Below are 21,013 nucleotides of genomic sequence, written 5' to 3' on the forward strand. Positions count from 1 at the left end.
TAATGGTGGTAGTGGAATGAGCACACAGCCCTTCCCTCTTAAACACGTCGAAGTGGGAATAATCCCTTTGACTATAAAGCCCTTAAGAGTGGAGGAATGGAGGATTAGGTTTGGGGCTACATTACAATAGCGCTTATTGGTGCTCAAGTGATGAACTGAAAAATGAGAGATGACTGGATTAGTAAACCTAGATTGTAGACTGGTTCGTCTCTTCATAGACATTTAAAAGCCACACCAAGCTTTCTGAGGAACAGATTGAAACTAAAGGGAATTCACCAAGATTCCCATATGAAAGTCAGCACAAGGTCAGCTTTAACCTGAGTCAGCAGCTCTCCAGAGGTGACCCAGCACGTATTTATGGTGTTTACTCAGTGTCACTCCCACATGCCTCCCACACCCTGGCTGCTGGGGATGTGCAGTGGTCCAGTTCAGCCCCTTGACAATGTCCTCCTTGGGGCCCTGGTTGACCTTTCCCTGCAAAACCCTGGACCCCAACACATCCTAACACATCAATAGTTGAAATGGCCTCACTCAATCATTTTAAAATCACCATATGCACCTGGGAAAGAGCTATACTGCTAACTGCCACAGACACAGATCCTGGGCATGGAAGGGCCCTGGTTGGAGGACTCTTCAACAGTTCCCTCTCCCTAGCCCTCCATGAAGGCTGAGTGCACTTAGGAAATCAGTTATTCGTATGACAAGAAAACCACAAGGGCCTTCCAGGGTCTTAGAAGAATTTGGTAAACTTCGTTCTTAGGATCTACTCCTGGCTTTGTCACTAGTCAGCTGAGTCGACTCTGACAAGTCTGAGCTCTCTGACATCAGCCTCATCTGAATTAGATCCAGGGTTCCTTGGGCAGAACTCCAGTGACTTGGAGGACCCTTGGGCAAGGGTACCATGCAAATAGAACCTCAGTCCCTATGGCAACTAGAGTGTCTTCCCTTGTAACCATTTTATAAATTAGAGTTATAAGAGCAATTTCATCTGAAAGATGATTTTTGCTTCAAAATATAAACGTTTACAAATCACAAGACTGATCCCTGAACTTCCAGCCAGATAGATGTCACTCAAAGATCTCTGAAAAAATCAACAAAGACCAATTTAGGATTTGTCTATGAAGTATTAAGGATTCTACCCTCTGTTAGAAATACTCCTATGGTTGAGAACTGGATGAGTGACAAACCTGTACCTGAAAATACAGAAGTATCAACAAAATTGGTACTGAGAATTTAACCGAGATGCACCGCAGTGCAGTGCAGACCCTCTCTAAAGGAGGCGTGCAGAGCCCTGGGATGGCTCACGGCAGGGCCGAAGCGGGTGGCAGAGGGGTTACCACACGCTCTTCCTGAAGCTCACATTTTATTCTATGTCAAGTAGTTTTAAAGATTACTTTTATACTTTTATATTACAGAGTAGAAAGCTAAATTTGCATAAATTTTAAAGATTAAAGCATGAGACTTCAAAGAAATTTTGAGTTTGCTGCTGGCTACTTCTAGCTACAAAGGGTCTAGACCCCGGGCAGTAGGTATTGATTTCCTCTGCATTCAGGGAACTTCAGTGGAAAAAGCCAAGAGCCTCTGATGTTATGAAAAGTGTGCAGACATTGGAATCGTACGAGAACCGGGTCTTAATTCTGATCCTACCACATGCTACCTGTGTGAACTTGAGGAAGTTGGTTACCTCAGTTGCCTGGGTGAAAAGTCTCATCGTTCAGGACCATTGGGAGGATGAGAAATAAAATCTATAAAAGTGCCCAGTGCATATTAGGTACTTAATAAATAGTTGCTGCTGTTGCTGATAACAATCAACAACAACAACAACAACCAGGGATTAATCAAAATAATCACACTATATTTGTTTTCTAAGCAGATACCCTTCAGCTTTAGGAAAAAAACATTCTCTTCATGACAATTTCACATTACTGAGTCTGTGGATATACACAGTGTAAAGACCTATAATACATCTATTGACCTGTCTGTTAAATGGGGCTATGGAGAAATAGCAATTTTAATAACAGACTTTCTTAAGTAATTTCATAATATACTGCCTATTTTTATATCCACATGGTAAAACTATCCAAGAAGAAAGGAAGTGCACAAGACAGTAAGCCCAAAAATAATTTCACAAAAATAAGTAAAGCTTTTTAGCCATGAGAACTGTTTTATAGTCAAAGAACATTTTTTAAAAATTAATCTGTAAATTACAACTGGCCAGTTGATGAAGTTGGATCCGTGTCTGTGGCTCAGAACAGAGGGAAGAGGGAATGCAGTATGAGAGGTATGGCATCCTTGGGCTCGTGAGGCCAGATGCCAGTCTCTAAAGCCAGGTGGTGATGTGTTAAAGGCTACATGAATACGTATTTTTAAAATTTTTTATTTGAAAGAGAGAAAAAGCATGAGGTGGGGAGGAGGGCAGAGGGAGCCAGAGAGAACCCCAAGCAAGCTCCATGCTCAGCACGGAGCCCAACGTGGGGCTAGATCCTACAACACTGGGATCAAGACCTATGCCAAAATCAAGAGTCAGATGCTCAACCAACTGAGCCACCCAGGTGCCCCAAGCTACACTAATAGTTTTGAAGAAGACACAAAAGATGACAGTCTCAGAAAGGTTAAAACCTGGTCTGTCTCTCAGTCAACTCATGGCCCCCTCACTGAACAAGGCTGGCTAGAAGGCAGGCAGAGCCACCACCTGCTAGAAGGTGGTCAGGGCTAAACCCAGCTCTGCTCCATAGCCCTTGAGTCCCAGCCTGGTGCTGCTCCCACCCAGAGCTAGGGCGACGTTCTTCTAGTTTGCATAAAGGCTCCATATGAGCCAGCTGTAGTCCGGGAGCCAGAATACAAAAGCTGAGTGGCATGTGCTCGGGGAAGAGGCATAATAGAGCTATGTCTCAGTTTACAAAGCACAACTAACAGAGAAAAAAGAAAGGCTGGCAGCTTGAACCCTCACTGGACCCTCTATGAAAAAAAATGGGAGTCCTAGTGGAGCAAGATTCCCTACCCTGCAGGTGAAGGTCTTCCTGCCAGCTTCCTTCCTTCCAGCTGCTGCCTGCTGCCGCCAGCCACCCAGGCTGCTAGCAGGAGCCTCCACAGCGGGGACCAGGGCAGTACAGGACTGTCACTATATTCCTCCTGGCCAGAAGCAGCCAGGCCAAGATGTTGGGCACAGCCCTTCCCAGCAACAGTCCCCCTGGTCCCCACCCCTCTGCCTAGGAGATCATCAGGTTGCAGGGAGAGCACAAGTAGCATCCTTAGGCTGGGAAATCAGTGTTAGAAAAGCGTTAAAAACAGGAAGCCATAAGGATGACTGATAGGCATTCTGTGAACACCCGCGGGAAAGGGGGTGTGCTCTGAACAGGGAGACACTAATGGGAGCTCATGGTGGAGATGAAGTGGGGGGGTGGGAGCAACCAGGATTGGGGCAGTATAGGAGAGGGCCACTCTGGGAGTCTGAGGCTATACCTTGTCATAATGTCCAACTCGTTACTCTGTACTGGGTTCTCCCAACCTAGTAAAGCTGAGTTCATAAAATGTAATGACAAAACAAATTACCTGTACTTTCTCTGAAAGCATTAGGAGTATTTGGGAAAGGAACTTAGAATAGGGTTCTAATGTTTAGAACCCCTTTTTCGGTTTCTTGGTAAGAGTTTTTTCGTAATTTCTGTATGATGTGCAATGTGTGACATGAAAATGGACACGGCACATTGTCCTAAAATCTCAGAGAGCTATAGACTTCTCAAACATATAAAGAATGGGAAAGAAGGAGAAAAGCAAAGCAGTTGTAAACGGAAACCTTCAAGCAGAATTTCTGTTTACTCTTTTAAAGCTGTTATTGCTTCTCTCACAGCAGACCACTGGCTAGACTGAGCTTAGCTCTTATGCCAAGTTGTTCTGTTTCCTTGTTTCTCAATTTCTATAGCATTTGTATAACAGGACTCAAAGAACTTCCATCACCACATCTTCAACGATATTTAATTATATCCTTTGGTCCTAAGACAGATCTTTCTAAATGGAGGCAAAATTCTGCTTGCCAACTCCTGGCCATTTTTGATTCACAACTAACCTGCCAAGAGCAGTAGTTTGGAGTGTGATAATCACAATGATAGCTCTAATAGAGGAAATTTTCCAACTCTGAGTTGTTTAGAGTGCTAGGCTAAAGCACAAACAAGATGACCCTGCAGGCAAACAAATAAAGTCTCATTCAAAACGTACCTGTTTGAAATTCTCTCTCCCACTGGCAGGTGGTAGAGAGTGGGGCAAATTCAGATTAGAGAGTCAGGACAAGGACATGAAATTGAGGCTGAGGAGGCTTGGGGGTAAGGGGTAGGGAGAACAGCCCTCCAGGTAGAGAGGGAAAGGTGTGACAAGGGGGCTGAGGAGACGTGAAGGTGGTGAGGCTGAGCAGTGCAGGCGCTAGACAGGTAAAAGCTTGCAGGGCACAGGGAGGATTCTGAACAGTATCCTAAACAACACAGAGCAGTTTAAGTACAGAAATGACAAGAACAGATAGGTGTCTTTAAAGATCATTTGGATGCTGCCTGGAGAATGTTTTTCATTGGGAAAACAAGGAAGGCATCGGGCCCTTAATGGGGAGACAGAACCTGAAAGTGAACTTGGAGGAGATGTAAGAGAAGGGGATGTGAAGGAGGGGGTAAAGGTACCTCATTCCTAGCAGTGAGACAATCTCCAACTACTTACTGTCAATGACCTTAAAGATTCAGATTTCTTGTTCAAGCACATTCAACACATCTATACTTTTTTTTACATATCTGTTTTTAATGTTTATTTATTTATGAGAGAGACAGACAGAGTGCGAGCAGGGTAGGGGCAGAGAGAGAAGGAGACACAGAACCGGAAGCAGGCTCCAGGCTCTGAGCTGTCAGCACAGAGGCCAATGTGTGTCTCAAACCCATAAACCGTGAGATCATGACCTGAGCTGAAGTCAGATGCTTAACCGACTGAGCCACCCAGGTGGCTATACTTTTAATATGGGAATTTCTGGGGACTCACTGGAATGATTATAATTTCAGCTAGTGCACACTGCGTATTTGAGTAATTAAATTAGCCATGAGCATCTCTTAGGGAAACTCAAATTAAAAGCAAAACACACACACAGTAGGTCAGTGCTATGTAACTGAATCATCAACTACTCTGCCGTGGAGCTATTATTGCATAGTCCATCCTCATAGCTGTCTTTGCACTAAGCCTGTGCCTACTCCGTCTAACATATCAATGTGATATGAACATTGAAAAAGTAGCCTCTGCCTCCTTGTTTATAGAAAAAACGGTTGACATTTTATTTAAGCATATGATTCTTTACGGGTGATAGGTATTAATATAGTTACTCTGAACTAGAATGATCAAGTCCAGCGCTTATGAAATTAACAGGACTATCAGTAACACATATATCACAGTAACCTGCAAATTCCAAAAAAGTGTTTAAATGTTGATCATATAGCATTAGGATGCACTGATCATTTAAAAACTTAAAGGATCATTTCACAGTAATAGCCTATGACTATCATCTCATTAGAGCAAACTACCAACATTTTGTGTTTGCTTACTGACTCTACAATATACCACACAAAGGGTAGTGGACAGAGCAAGAGGGAGATAGTAAATAGTAATTCAATGGGTGCTATGGTTTGGATGTATTCTCCGCCCCCCCCCCCCGCCCTACCCCCACCCCAACCAAATTCCTAAGTTGAAATCCTAACACCTAATATGATGGTGGGGAGTTTTCAGGGGTTCTTAAGTCATAAGGGTAGAGCCCCCATGAATGAGGTCAGTGCTCTTCTGAGAGTCCCCACAAAGTTCCCCCATCCCTCTTGCCAATGGAGGTCACAAAGAGAAGTGTCATGTAGCACCTTGATCTCAGACTTCTGGCTTCCAGGACTGTGAGAAATAAATTTCTGTTGTATAGGCCCCTGCTTCCCCTCCCTGGTTTTGTAATAGCAGCCCAAATGGACTAAGAAGAGGGGGTAGCAAGATTTTCTGGTCAAGTAGATATCTGAACTTCCCACATTAAAGACATTTCTTTAAGTTTCTGGCTTCATCTCTCAAAACCTGAAACTACTGGAGCATAGGAACTATGCATTTCTTTGGTTCTATTCTGAGCAAGTTTTTCTAGAAGCTCTATACATAACTCACCTATTCTATCTCCTTAATTTCAGTCCTACCCTGTGACTTCTAGTGGGCATTTAGTACCAGCTTTTGCCATATGCATGCACACTGGTCCCTAGAAGGGAAACTATACAAGGACAGTTACTTTGATCTGTTTTGTACCCTGATCGAACTCAATAGCCTGGAGTCAGGTACTTCTCAGCTTCAACCACTCTCGACTTTTGGAGACTGTCTACATTGATTCATACCCAACTCCTGTAGCTTTTCCACCCATGCACATTGTTTGCACTTACTTTCTTCATCCCCCTTCATTATCATCATCATTTCTATTATTTCTGCTTCAAGCTGCCATAAACAACCTTAGAGCATCCTTGTCAATCCAATCCAATATATCCCTACTGCACACATCTGGGAATCATGGTCATATAGGTGTGTAGTTGTGGAAGCTTCTAATCATCATGAAAGAATATTACATGCCTTGAATCCTTTGAGTGGTTACTGGTTTCCATCAACAATCTACTTTAGATAATCTGAATTCTGTTTCACCTACAGAATGTGTTCTCAGGGGCCTCACCCAAGCCCCACACTTTCTATATTCCCTTCTATATCCTCACCTAACAGATGAGGCCCCACATCTCCTAGCAGGAACACTAGGAGGTGTCAATAATGGAGGCAGTGCTTTGGCCATTCTGGAAAATAGTGTGAAACCAAACAGTATAATGCCATATGTTTGAGGGGTATGAGAGTGGGCAGAGCTGAAAAAGTAGCGGGGGACACAAACTTTAAGATTCAGGCAAACGTGGTACCTCATGCCAGTTCTGCAAACCTCCGCCGGTGCTAACAGACTTGTGAGCTGATACAAGCCAGCCCCCGCCTGCCCTCCAGCCTCAGCTCCCACACTCTTCCCCAACCATACTGGCTCCTTTAAGATGCTCCAGCATGCCAAGCTTTGCCCTTGGGCCTCCTACATCTCCTGCTTCCCGCCACTGGCCCTGCCCACACCTGCTCACCTGTGCTGACCTATGGTCTCTTCAGAATGGCCTTCCCTCAGCCCCCAGTTCACGTGAGTCTCTTGTGACTGCTCTCCTGGCATCACGTCTTTGCCATCGGTGTGCCCAGGTAACGTGAGGTATACACTGTCCGCGAGTGTGTGCTGGCTTAATGCCGTTCTCTGTTCCACCACAGGCCAGGAGGGCAGGGACCACATCTACGTTCTCTCTCACTGCATACTAAGAGCCAAGCACAGGGCCTGCAACATCACAGGCTTTCAGTGAATATTTGCTGGGTGAATGAATTACTGACAGAAATTCTTAACCACTCTGAGGTTTGGTTCCTCGATAATAAACCAGACATATTACCACATACCCCTCGCGGTTGATGGAAGCACTGAGTGAGACAACTCGTGTAAAGCTCCTCACATCCCAGGCACACGATAGATATTGGTTCCTATTTCCTCCACATCATGATTTTCTTCTCACACTGATTCTGTTTAAGGGGTATATTTCCATTTTTAAAAAACTAAGGCTTGGAGGAAGAAACTGTCTAATGCATGGAGATCTACAAAAACAAATCTAATGACTTGAAGATATGATGAAAGAAGCCACTTAGAATTGTATGATGTACGTGGTCAAATATCTCTGTGATGTTTGTTTGCTCTTTATGAATCAGCCTCTTGCGTTCAGAGAAGGGACAATGGGAGCATGTTGATGCTGATAAAAACAAAACCTATGTTTAACTTTTCAAAATCTATGATACTAATCAATATTGTAATTTAAAAGGAAGTACAGGCGGATAGAGTGGCCAGTCTGCTCCATCAGAATTAGCACCAAAACACACCCATTAGTGACAATGTAGTTTTAAGACACCCATGCATAGATCTTGCTTAAAACACTGGCAGCTATATATAAATACCTGGAGGTAGAAAATGATTCATTTTACATATCCAACATTTAAAAAATATATCCACCTATTGCTGTTGCTTTCTAAGGCATATCATTTTTTTAGTAAGTTTGCCTTTTGGCCTTGTTCTAACTCCTCCTCTCTCTCTCTTTCTCCTTTCCTGTCTCTCCTTATATCCTACCCTCCCTCCCTTTATACAAATTCATAAAAGTAAATTTTTACTTCTATAAAATAAATAAGAGCACATGATAAAAAAAGAAACCTGAACTACAGAGTGTACAAAATGAAAAAAAAGAATTCTCTCCCTTTATTACCCTCCACCTACTGACTTACCCAGTCCCACTAGTCACTGCTGACACTCACTTCTTCTGTAACTTCCATAACGTTTCTACACCGACACCAATACCTACCAATACATGTATCTATCTGCCTGTCGACTGGTTTTAAACAAATGAGATCATATGGTACATGATGTTCTATCTTTTTTTTCTCTCTCTACTAATGTATTTTGGGTGGCTTTTGCTATCAGAACACATTTCCCTATTGCTTTTTAGCTAGACACTTCATGTTTTTGGCCATTTTCCCATTTAACCCAATTGGGGGAAATCTGGAAAATATATTGAATCAAAATATCTTCCCTGAACATAAAGCAAAATGATAAAGATCATATACACAGGTGTTATCAAGTGGAGATTTCAGCTATATTCATGAAAATGAGAGAGCACTGTAAAAATTTAATTCCAAGGCAAACAAATATGCAAGCATATCACTCAGAAAATTTCCTTGATCTCTCCAATGGCTTTATCTAATTGGTGTCATTATATTGTAACTCCAGTGACTGTCAACTATACATCTGTAACCTTGGCAAAGGCTTCCCATGTAATACAGCTGAAGAAAAACTGTGTGTGTTCTCTCCCCTAATGCTGTCAGAAGAAAAAAGAAATTTAATTAAATTTCAATCTCTGTCAGTTTAAGAAGACTAGAACAGAAACTGTAAAATAGTAAGATGGTGTTTTAATATTATCGGTAAAAGGAGACAGATTTACAGCTTTTGAAAATTGTGTTGTGGTTATATAAGAAATTGTCCTTGTTCTAAGGAAACATGCCCTGAAATATTTAGTATTTAGGGATAAAGGAGTACAACATCTCAACTTACAAATGATTCAAAAAAAAATACAGAGAGAAAGAGGCAGCATGCTAAAGCAAATGGGACAAAATGTCAACGCAGAAGTGGAGTCGAGTCTAGGAGAGTTCCTTATATTACTCTTCCAACATTCCTGGGTATACTTTAAATTACATCAAAATTATAAGTTACCAAAAAATGAAAAGGAGTTGGGAGTTGAAAGGATTACTCGTAATGCATTTATTCTGTCAATATCTGCCTTCCCCAACTCACAGGCTCTGCCCTCATTTCGTAGGTCCAACAGCCTCTGCCTCTGCAGCAAGTCCTTATCAGAGTGGAAACAATGCCCCCACTGGCAGGGAAGGTCCAGAGCTGCCCTTGGGTGCCATGTGTCCACGTACCTGGCATGTGGGGAGAGGGGTGCAGAGGGTGGAAGGACAGCATCCCAGAGCTACAGTGCCACAGCCTTCCCCAAATGCCACCTCACATGGCCCCTCGGGCCTGCCTTGCCCTTATCTGCCTCTCTTCCCTCAGGGCCACTTCTTGTCCCTTCCACTGCCTGGTCCGATATACTGCCTGCTGTGACAAATACTTTTGTTCTTTCACTGCCGGCAAAACTCTTCCCCAGGCCCCACTTACCAGACCAGAGGGTCGCCTGGGTCTCAATGCCATCCTCTATCACATTGGAATTTTCTAGGCTCTTTAAGCAGTCATTCTGATTGTTGGCCACTGCCCTTACAGCTTTTGTAACTAGGTTTTCTGGGAAGTGCATTCTGGCTTCCATGAGGACCAAGGACACTGGATGTCCCATCCCCAATGTTAACAAAGCTGAAGAGTCTAACTGCCCCATTACAGATAACCTTTGATCACACACCAAAACAGATTTTTCTGCAATCTAGAAACTCAACCTCAAATATCAATTCTCCAGTCAGAATATGCCTACATTGGACATTCCTATAAATGATCTCTATGGTGCTAGAAGGAAAAGAAACAACCTTTCTATCAGTCAACACAAAAACCTAATCAAGATGATATAGGTGTGCAATGATTATGAAAACCCAAAGCATAAAACAGGAATGTGTGTTTTCCAATACTTATAATGTACAGAGATAGTCTTGATTTTATTGCAGGTTTAGATAAAATTCCTGATGTTCAAACATAATGTTAACCTTTTCTCCAAATCAATACATCTATAGCTTAGAAGTCACATCTATTGAATACGATGGTGTATATTTAAACTTGGGGGGAAATTATAGCATATTGCATCAGAGAGGTAGAATAGTGTTGAAAAGAGAAAACTTTAGGGAACAGAGAATTACCTTATTAAAATTCTTCAGCTGCCCCACTGGGAAAGGAAATATTGCCAACCACTTTCCCAGATGGTATTTAGCTAATCCAAACAAAAAGGATTCTCCTTCTTTCAGTGAAAGTGTCAAGCTGAAAACAACACTATTAAGGACAGACTTGGGGACAGCCCAGGAGGGAGGCAGCCAGGTGAGGGACTCTAAATCTGGACCCCAGCTCCCCATGGGGGATCTCGTCTAACTGTTCTCCACCCACCCCCAACCCCTCCAAGGGATGACATTCTGACTCATTCTCTGCTCTCTCCTTCAAGCAGAAGTGGGCTGCTCCAACCTGTCTGCATCCCAGGGAGCTGAAATGCCTGGCCAACTGCTTCTTCATCTTATCTATGGGTGTTAAGGAGTTGGCCAAAGGGAAGGATTTGAGTCTAAGAGAGTATGTTGACCAGAGACTGTCCAAATGGGCCCACAGAGTGAGGTGGGCCTGAGGGTGGGGGTGGGAGACAGGATGCAGAGTAGAAAGAAGAACTAGTGCTACTCTAACAGAGCAAAGGGATGCTGGTCTGGGCAAAACCAGCGCTGGCCAGCGGGATTCATTCACAGGGTGCAGGATTCAGCAGTTCCATGGCATTTCTCCCTGGCTCTTCCGTGTCCACGCCAGCTCCTCGTTCCTCAGGAGTGGACCTAATTCTCATCTGGATGTTTATCATGATCTCCACCTCCCTTTCAGATCTTTGCCTCCTCCTTTGAGGGTCTTCCATCTTGATCGTTGACCCTCAAACCCACAACTCCTGGATGGGAAACCTCCTGGTACCCACATCCTCTTCTCAGCTTGGGTCTACTTTCCCAGACCAGACCTGACACGCTTATTTGCAGCTTGCTCTGATGCCCAGGTTCCAGCCTGCAGGCCTGGCCCTCTAATTTTGCCAAATAACACAGCTCCTCTCCCTAAGGTCAGCCACCTGGGGGCCTCTCACTCTCAGTCTTGTCATGCTGCCAGTCAAGCCTCTCACTTGCAGTCTGACACACAGCACTTTGCAAACTCCTGTACACATGCTATTTATAAGTACTGAATGTAGTTGCTACACCAGGAAGCTAAGACATGCAGTGAAGAAGGCAGTTCCAAAGATAACTCTCATTTAAAAGCCTCCAATTGAAATGAGTATTCACCTTTGTTTCACTGAATTAATTTATTATTAATTCAGTTCTCAAGAGAATTCCAGTTCTCAAGAGACCACTAACTGGGGTGTGGTTTGTCCTTTTGGGGTGATAAAAATGTTCTAAAATTGATTGTGGTGATGGTTACACAACCTACTAAAAGCTATTGAATTATACGCTTTAAGTGGGCAAATTGTATGGTATGTGAATTATGTCTCAATAAAGCTGTTTAAAAAAGAGAGAACATTATGTGGACTTCAGGATGTGAACCTAACCTACCGAATATATCCACCTGGCTGCCAGAAGGGGGGATCAGAAAAAGACACAGAAAAGTCATTTTCCATAACTTCTGGGTAGGCTCCACTGAAGCATACACCCTGATTTTACCTGCATGAAGCCAAGTGTGACCATCCCTCCCACAGGCAGCTCCCCACACGGCAACACAGCACAACAGGAGAATTGGTGTGTGTAGGTTTCTCTGTGCCTATAGCGTGCAGAGTTACGCCTACTTTCTTCAGCATTTGATTTTTCCAAACAAAAGGAGAAACCAAGCACATAAAACCCAACAGTGAATTGATGAGCAACTTTGCATATATATAGAATTTCCAGGCAATAAAGCATGCTCTCCAACAAGCTTGTCTTTGTTTAGGGGAAAATTACGCTTTGCTTTCTCACAAAGCCCTCCACCAAGCCCAGTGTGCCCTCCTAATTTAAATTAGTCTTTCAATTGTATGATCTTTCCAAAGGAAACTAATTTTCACTACGCTCATTCAGGGAACTTAACCAGAACTTGAATTTTTTGTTGGGGGAGGGTGGCAAACCCATGTAGTAAGGTTTTCTGCTTTGCCACAATCCTAAGATTAATCATTTTCTGAATATCTATAAATATTATTTTGATTATGTGAATGCCTTTAATAGCTGTTTATGAAAAGCTCACAATACTGTAAGTCTGCACAGAAATACGCCTAATATAAAATGTGAGCAAGAGAATTAAACACAAATTGCACAATTATATTCTAATTTGTAGATTATAATTCAGTGTGCCATAATGATTTTTCCTGAAAATATGTTATCTTAAAAAAAACATTAAAAACTGATTAGATAACTTTTCTCACAAATCCTAAAATGCTTCATTCACTGGGTAATTTCATTCTGTCCTATCTCAATGAGGACATTTCAAATCAAAGACCTCAAAAGGAAGGTTAATAAATCTTGACAGCTTCCTTAGATTGTTTTCTTACTAACTGTATGTTAAGTACTGTTTGAAGGTCAGCAGTTCTCATGATCTGTCATAAAAATGGAGGATTTAAAAAAAAAGTTTAAAACTAGATTTCTCAGAAAATGTCTTAATGGTGTCTCTTTCTCAGTGCTGAGTTATTTTCCAGAAAGGGCTCCATTTTCACTATAATTTTCTAAAATAAATCTGTGATAGAAGAGAATATCACAGCAATGGGAAATCTGAGAAATTGGACCAAAAGTGGATTTTTTAAAATTGTCATAATACATAACTTATATAAATTCATAATCTGGACAAGCCAATCATTCCGAATGACTTTACAGCAAATTCTTGTTGGCTTTTGTTTCTTTTTTTTGGGAGGGGTGCGGAGTGTTATTTTTATTCCTCCTCCCCCCAACCACTTCCTTCCAGATACAAAAATAAGATAATCATCTCTGAATGCCCTCGGTGACCCAAGAATATAAATTCTGGGGACAAAGTATCTCAGCATATAATTCAAAATTGGCAATCTCACAGAAAACCAAGTTAGTAGATCTGCTGTGTTTAAAATTAAACCATTTTAATAATAACTAAAATCACAGAAAATTGTGAACAAAAACTCAGGAAATATGTCTTTTTTAGAATGTCCAGGTAAGTTACAAATCAACACACGCAGTTTATCTCAAGTGAAGGGTGCCCTGTGAACTCTCCCCCAAAGCAGACTTAGTAGAAAGCACTCCTTGGATAGGGAGATGGCAAGGACAAGACAAGGTCCCAGACTCCTTGCAAATACCCACTGGCTCAGTTTCCTAGCAGTCTGCCAACAGCAAGTTCCAAAAAACCAAAGTTTCAATTCAGTGCTATGGAAAAGTAGCATGTCACATGCCCAAAACAACAACAACAAAACCAAACAACAACAACAACTCCAAACACCACACAACCCCAGAATGACTCACAACAGGACAGGAATCAAGAGTAATTACTAAAAGCAGAATCCAGCTATAGTCTCAAAAAGATTAAAAACAAAGAACAGAAAACATGAAAGTAAACGGCTGCAGGGATGCTACCAGAGAGCATTTAAAACAGACCCAGAAAGTAGCAACACATCACTCTTCTCTCCCACCTTCCTTCACATACCAGAAGCTATAGGGAGGCTCTTTAGAGAAAATTCAAAACACACTTCTTCTATTTGGTATTCTTTGAAGGCTACTCAATGTACAAAGCATCAATCAGCCAATGAACATGCAGAAAGTTCAAGACAGTTCAAGTCCGATTTTATGATAATTGTTATGCAATATTCATTGCCCACTTCAAAGGCCAAAATAGTGTGTACAGATGCCTGTGTAAGAATGACTGTTTTTAATTTTTTTTAACTGAGAGAGAGAGAGAGAATGAGAGTGCAAGCAGGGAAGAGGGGTAGAGGGAGAGGGAGAGGGAGAGAGAGAATCCCAAGCAGGCTCCATGCTCAGCATAGGGCTTGATCTCACAACCATGAGATCATGACCTGAGCCAAAGTCAAGAGTTGGACATTTAACTGACTGAGCCACCCAGGCGCCCCAAGAGTGAATGTGTTTTAAAAGTTTGGTACAAAGTGGAATAAGAAAACAGATGACATTGATACGATTATTCTGGATTTCTCTGAAATGCCCCCTCAAAGCAATGATAGATTTCAGCACCTGCTCATCACAAAGTCACAGATGAGTTTTCTCTTCTCATTAAATCCTCATTCTTGCAGCCAGTCTAACAGCTCATGGGAGACTAAATTCCTATTCAGATTGAAATGAATGTATCATGTTTTTCCTATTTGTCCGGACAGAGTCATTTATATGTGCTTCCAAAATAAGCTTTTATTTTTTACTTCTTTTACAAAATAACTTTTCTACTCTCTCCTACTAAACCTTTTCCCTGGAATAAAAAGAGAAAGAAGAAAAAGTTTAAGAACCAGAATTGGAACTTATATAAAGCTTAGCTCTGATAGTGTACTGAACCCTTGCAGTAAAAGGGAGCTTAAACTTTGAAAGTTGTTACAAGAAAGCAATATTGCAAAGTGCAAACAATTTGCAATCCCTGGCCAGACATGCACCACTGTGAGGTAACTGTTTTTACATAAAACCATCCACGATCAAGTTATAAATGAACTTAGAAAGGTCTATATACAAATCTTTATAGGAACCCTTCAGACTCTAACATTCTCTACAGACTACTCCACACCAAATGGTCAGTGAGGAGGTTCCTGGAAAAAGAGGGCAAAGTGGAAAAAAAAAAAAGTGGCACAGCAGTGTATGGGTGGGGCTACTGATTGATTACTCTGGAAATTATGTAGAACTGACAACTGTGACAGGTCCAGCCCACAATGCGTCTTTTGGGTGCAAAGACATTTTCTCTGATTCTTCATGTCTTTATCTTTATTTTTTAATTTTGTTTTTACATTTATTTATTTTTTTGAGAGACAGAGAGAGATAGAGCACACGTTGGGGAGGGGAAGAGAGAGAAGGAGACACAGAATCCAAAGCAGGCTCCAGGCTCTGAGCTGTCAGCACGCAGAGCCTGACGCGGGGCTTGAACTCACAGACTGTGAGATCATGATCTGAGCTGAAGTCGGACACTTAACTGACTGAGCCACCCAGGCGCCCCAGATTCTTCGTGTCTTTAAATTCAAGACTATAAAAGAGCTCTTTGTAATAGTGAAGTAAAGCAGGGACTCTCAGCATCTTCACCAAGGATCTGGGCGGAATCTGGGCAAAGTACTACTGTTTCATGGTGGCTCAGGAATGCCCCTGAGCCCCTCCCCAACTTCTATGGTCCTTCCCACAGGACACCAGGTGGATGCGTTCATCTCTGGGTTCTAAATGAACCTCAGACTGTGCCCCAACCCCTGCAGTTCTCCCCCAGAACTGAGTGACTCGCACCTCCAGGCAAGAGTGTCTTTTGCTCAGCTTCCCCCATCTGGTCATGCTCATTCTTCACAACTCCTCACCGTGGCTGCACAACTGACCGCTGCCATCATGCTCTCATAATACTCAGTGCAGGTTTTTAGCATTGTCTCTCTCTGGTAGACCATTCACTCCCATTTGGCAGGAACCACACCTTACTTCTCTTTCTAGCCCCAGCCTGTACCATGGTGCCCGACAAAGAGGGGGACCTTGATAAAGTTGACGGCACAGATGAATATCTAATGAGCTGCTATCAATACATGGGGCATTTTTTCAACATAAAAATATTTTTAATGCTCTGGTTTTTTCTTTTAGTTATCAGTTCAAAGTCTGAAAACCTGTACATGAAAGAATGCCACAGCTGAACCACGATACACTGAAGGTTGGCATAAATGCATGCTAGCCTGGCCAACACTGCGTCCTATTCATTTTCTGGGCATCTTTTAATTTACATTCCTTGGAAAGAAGAGCTTGGACCTGGGACTTAAATGCAGCTTATTTGGGAAGTGAATCCAGGAAGCAGGAATGAAGGGCAGGAAAATCGAGACAAGGAAGCAGGGTTAAGACCATAAAGGCTGTGTTACTGATCTGGTTTTCTTACTGGGAACCTTGCAGCAAACATCCCAGAATTCTGTCTCCAAAGCACAGGAGTCTGGGGATTTATCTACAGACTCTCATCTCCCATGAGGGCTACCTCCAGAGCAGAACCACCCCCTTCCCCCACCAAACTTTCCAACTGTCCTGAGTTCAGGTTGTCCAAGCTCTTTTGGTTTAGGAGAAAGTCCCGAGACGTCGAGGCAGGGAATGGTTTAGGCGGGGTGTTGACTGTTCAGGAGCTCTCCATCCCAGCTGCAGCTGAAATGGAAGGTAGGCCAGGCACACATTTAACTATAAAGGAACTAAATATGGTCTTGCATCATCTTTTCCAGGATTATGCAGCTAAATAAATAACTTGATTCCAAAACACAATCCATTAATCCATAAAAAGAAAGTGCTTCATGGGATGATGTGGATGTCCTAGCTAGACCTTGGGGAGAGAGTTCCCAGGGGAGCAGGTGACATTGCCAGCTTATACTCAGTACTCTGAGATTTATACATCTCTTTCAGGCCCCTAACCAGCCCTGGCTCCCACCCTCTACTTTCCCTTCCATTCCCCACCATTCACAGGGCAAACAAGGGGCTGAGAATTACCATAAATCCTTTCTCATGTGCTATGATCTCTTTTCACCATGTAAATTGGTCTTGGTGGTCATTTTATAAAAGCAAGTGAAGGGAGCAGCAAAGAGGAGAAAACGCACTTGCAGATCTGAATAAGTTCAAGCATTTAAAGATAGCTTCTTACCCTCTCGTCTCTGGGGCTCTGATAATTGATTAGGAGGAATTCCTATCCACTTTCCATGGTGGGGGAGCCTCCTACAAATGACAGCAAACTTCTACTACTTAGCTTTCTCCAAATATATTTGATGAAGCTCCTTGCCTTCATTATCACCAGAATTTTCTATGTCGATGAGAAAAAGGAGGGACCAACTGCAGAGTTTTTATTATGTTTTACCTGAATCTCTGCACTACACTGCTTCTTTATTTGGTAAAGATGACGTCAGGCACCCACCCCACCCCGCTTCGATGCACGTGCACCCTCCACGGATGGGCCCCATCTGCTCTGCTCCCACCACGCAGAACAACTGTCAATAAATTTGGCCCTTTGTTTCTTGCAATCAGTCTCACTTTTCCAACATGCGCCTTTTAGCTTCATACTGGCCCAGAATTTTGAGATACACAGATGTCATGGCAGTGAGAGGAGGAAAAGGGACATAAAATGAGAAATCAAGGCTAGATTCTAAAGAAAGGTCTTTTACGGAGGAGCACAGAGGATGTCTAGGGCAGTGAAAATACTCTGTATGACACCACAATGGTGACTATATTTGTCCAAGTTCAGGGGATGCACAACAGCAAGAGTGAACTCTGATATAAACTAGGGACTCTGGGCGATGATGTGTCAGCTGGGGTTCATCTGTGCCAACAAATGTTACCACCGTGCTGAGGAATGTTGATAAGGGGGGAGGCTGTGCATGTGGGGGGGTGGAGCGCACACGAGACAGCTCTGAACTTTCCCCTCAATTTTGCTGTGAAGCTAAAACTGCCCTAAAACATAAAGTCGATTTTTAAAAGTTAATAAATAGAGGGAAAAAGAGGAGGAAAAGGAATAGGAGGAAAAAAACCACAAAATATACAACAAGGGACTGAGAGAAATCAGAAAACACCAAGGGATACACGCCTGAAACATGGTATCTGTCAGATGTCCTAGGACAGTGTTTTTAACGTGAAAGATATGAGATCCAGGCTGGCTTCAGGGATGTGCGACCCACGCAGCCATGCTGAGCCCCAGAAGGGCCCTGTGCTTAGTTTAATGGTCTGCTATCCTGCTGGAGTTCTTCATAATTTTTATACAAAGGCCTCATGTTTTCATTTTGTGCTGGACAAATCACGTCTCCGGTCCTGAGTAATTGAATAGGAAATGTGAGACAAGATTGTTCCCTTGCAGGCTGAAGCCTAACAAGGAAGTATCTGCAGGGATGTTCTCAAAGCCCTCACGCCCTGCTTACTCATGTGAACTGCTCCCTTTTGGTTTATGGGTTAAAGATGCTTAGAATTTCAGACTCCATGTGCCTTGTCACATGCACCCAGTGAATGACAGGTGAGGCAGGGGAGATGGTGGAGGGAACCGATATCCTGGTAGATTAGCCCTGAGAATAGGAGGTCTTATGGACGAAGTCCTAAATGCATGATATTCTAAACCCCCTCATTCCTTATTTGCAGAAGTGGGAAATCATACCCCAAAAAGTAACCACTGATCATGCTTCAAAGAAAGAAAAATTCACTTACATAAAGCCTAACTTCACTGTGAAGAAAATGCGTGTCAGCCTGACTAGAAATTGACTTTCCTAAGAGAGGGCAGAAGAAGCAACAAAAGGCCTCCCAGTGGTCCCCAAGGACAACTGTGGAAATGGCTGTCGCCAGTCATGCAATTCCTGACTCTGAGCCTTGGCTCTTATCAGTCATCAAACTTCCTCTCCTTAAATAGAGCCACTACAAATGTCACCACCAGCTTTCCTCGGACAAAATCAGGGATTTGGCGTCAGAACTTCAGCTGCCAAAACAAAAACCCTCTAAATTACATTCAGTTCCTTCCTTCCAGGTCCTCTGTTCACTGTTTACCACCATGATGGTTGTTCAAGCCTTGCTCTGAGTCCTGCAGGAGTTGGTCAGAGTGGCTTTTTAGCTTGACAGCTGTAAAATATTAAGGCATATATTCTTCTTTCTTTTAGGGCTACAGAAAGATACTCGATGAGCCCTGGGACATTCTCCAAACACCCGGCGGAAAGAACTCCAGTAATATACAAGCAACCTTAAACAGTTTTGCAAGCTATAGTAGGTTTCCCTTCACAAAATCTGCTAAGAGAATCCATTTATTATCTAGAAGTTTAAACATTAGCTTTGATCTGAATTTGATAAAATGTCCATCCATATTTTAAAATTTTTCTTGCTGACTGACACTAAAAAGTAATAAGCTAGACATAATTGGGGATGCACTGGTTGGCCTGCATATATACATATATATAGATTTGATTAAAGCTCCTGTTTGTGCATAGACATGTCCTCTTATGAAACCTTGTTCCGTCAGTGAAAATTGCAAGTTGAAATGACCTCCATGGGAGAAGAGGCACTTGTTATTTGGATGCAATCCTAATTACAAAGTAGCTTGATGAATAGAGACCAAATACTGCCCATGTTTATAGCAACAGGATATAATTTGGTCTCTCAACAATTGAAATCTGTTTGTAAGCAAACAAGACCTCTTTACTGACATTATTACCATGCATAAGTATTATTGCCAAAGCTTTAACAATGGAAAACCAGCAAAAAATGGATTTCTTTCATTATGAAACATGCCCCCAAAGATGTTAAAAAGCCCATTAACTTGAAAGTGGAGAGTGTCAGCTAAGTAGTAAGGAAAAAAAAAGTGAGCGCCACAACTCTAAAAGCATAACTTTATAAATATTAAAAAAGAGATCTTAGTTTGTGAGTTTTCATTCAAATAGATCTTTGATGTGACAAATATGATTTTACTGGTATTTAAAACTAGGTCCAAACTATCAATCTCAGAAACTGTCAGCACTCACTCTTTCCTTTCCTTTGCTCCTCTTCTTTCTCTCAATGAAGGGGTGCCTAGGAAGCTGATTAAAGTTCATCCTTATCACCCCATAAGTGATTACCAGCCTCAGGAAGATGGATGACTGGGCTCTTGGCCAGATCAAATTCCCCCCATTAGGCACTTGGAGAGTACGAAGCATCCAGCAGTTAACTGGCTCTAGCAACAAGAAATCACCATCTCTTAGACAAATGTGGGAAACTTTAAAAAGGCTGCTTTCCATTTTGAATTTGACCTTTAATAGAAGAGAAGAAAAATACTAAGTTGGTCATAGCAAACCAGTCATAAAGCTGCTATTGCAAAGGCCATGGTGGGTTCAAATCAAATTTTCAACACTTAACATATAAAGGTAGAAACAACATCAGGGAATCAGAATCATCCTTATTTACCAGAAATAAAAACTGAGGGAGATAGAAAATCAACTTATTTGTCTGCAAATGAAAGACAGAGCTAATACTAAAAGTCTCCGATCTACTTTCTGCCCACCAACAAATTCCCTGCTTCCTTCATCATGGAAATAAGTCCTAACAATTTCACTAAGCAGTTAGCTCTCCAATTAACACAGTGTGTCTAGTCAACCCCCACATAGGGTCTCTGTGAGGTGGTACCGCTCAGTCAGCTTGGGCAAGTCCCTTCCTTTTTTTTTTTCCATCTGTAAGGGCAGGACAGGAGAAGAGTAGAAAAAACAAGTCCCCCTTTTAAAAACATTTTTTCATGTTGTAAATGTTCTATGTTTTAATGTTTAATGAGAGGGAGAGAGAATAAGTGGGGCGGGGGAGAGACAGACACAGAATCTGAAGCAGGCTTCAGGCTCTGAGCTGTCAGTACAGAGCCCGATGAGGGACTTAACTCACGAACCCTGAGATCATGACCTGAGCCGAAGTCAGGACTTATAGCCAACTAAGCCACCCAGGCACTCCCAAAAACAATTCTTAAATATTTTAAGTTAAAAATTGTATAATCCCTCCAACTGCTCTGTGTGTCTCTGATTAACACCATACCTTTCCTGTGCACTGGTTAATAACATGCAACCTTCTGATATTCATCAGC

The 21,013-nt window shown here is 42.4% G+C and overlaps 1 protein-coding gene across 3 annotated transcripts in view; it reads right to left on the minus strand.

Annotated features, from left to right (window-relative positions):
* RAPGEF4 (Rap guanine nucleotide exchange factor 4) overlaps nt 1–21,013 on the minus strand; it is a 282,413-nt gene that overhangs the window by 129,972 nt on the left and 131,428 nt on the right. The window lies entirely within an intron of this gene.

The sequence above is a fragment of the Suricata suricatta genome, chromosome 3 (assembly GCF_006229205.1).
Source record: "Suricata suricatta isolate VVHF042 chromosome 3, meerkat_22Aug2017_6uvM2_HiC, whole genome shotgun sequence".
Taxonomy (NCBI): domain Eukaryota; kingdom Metazoa; phylum Chordata; class Mammalia; order Carnivora; family Herpestidae; genus Suricata; species Suricata suricatta.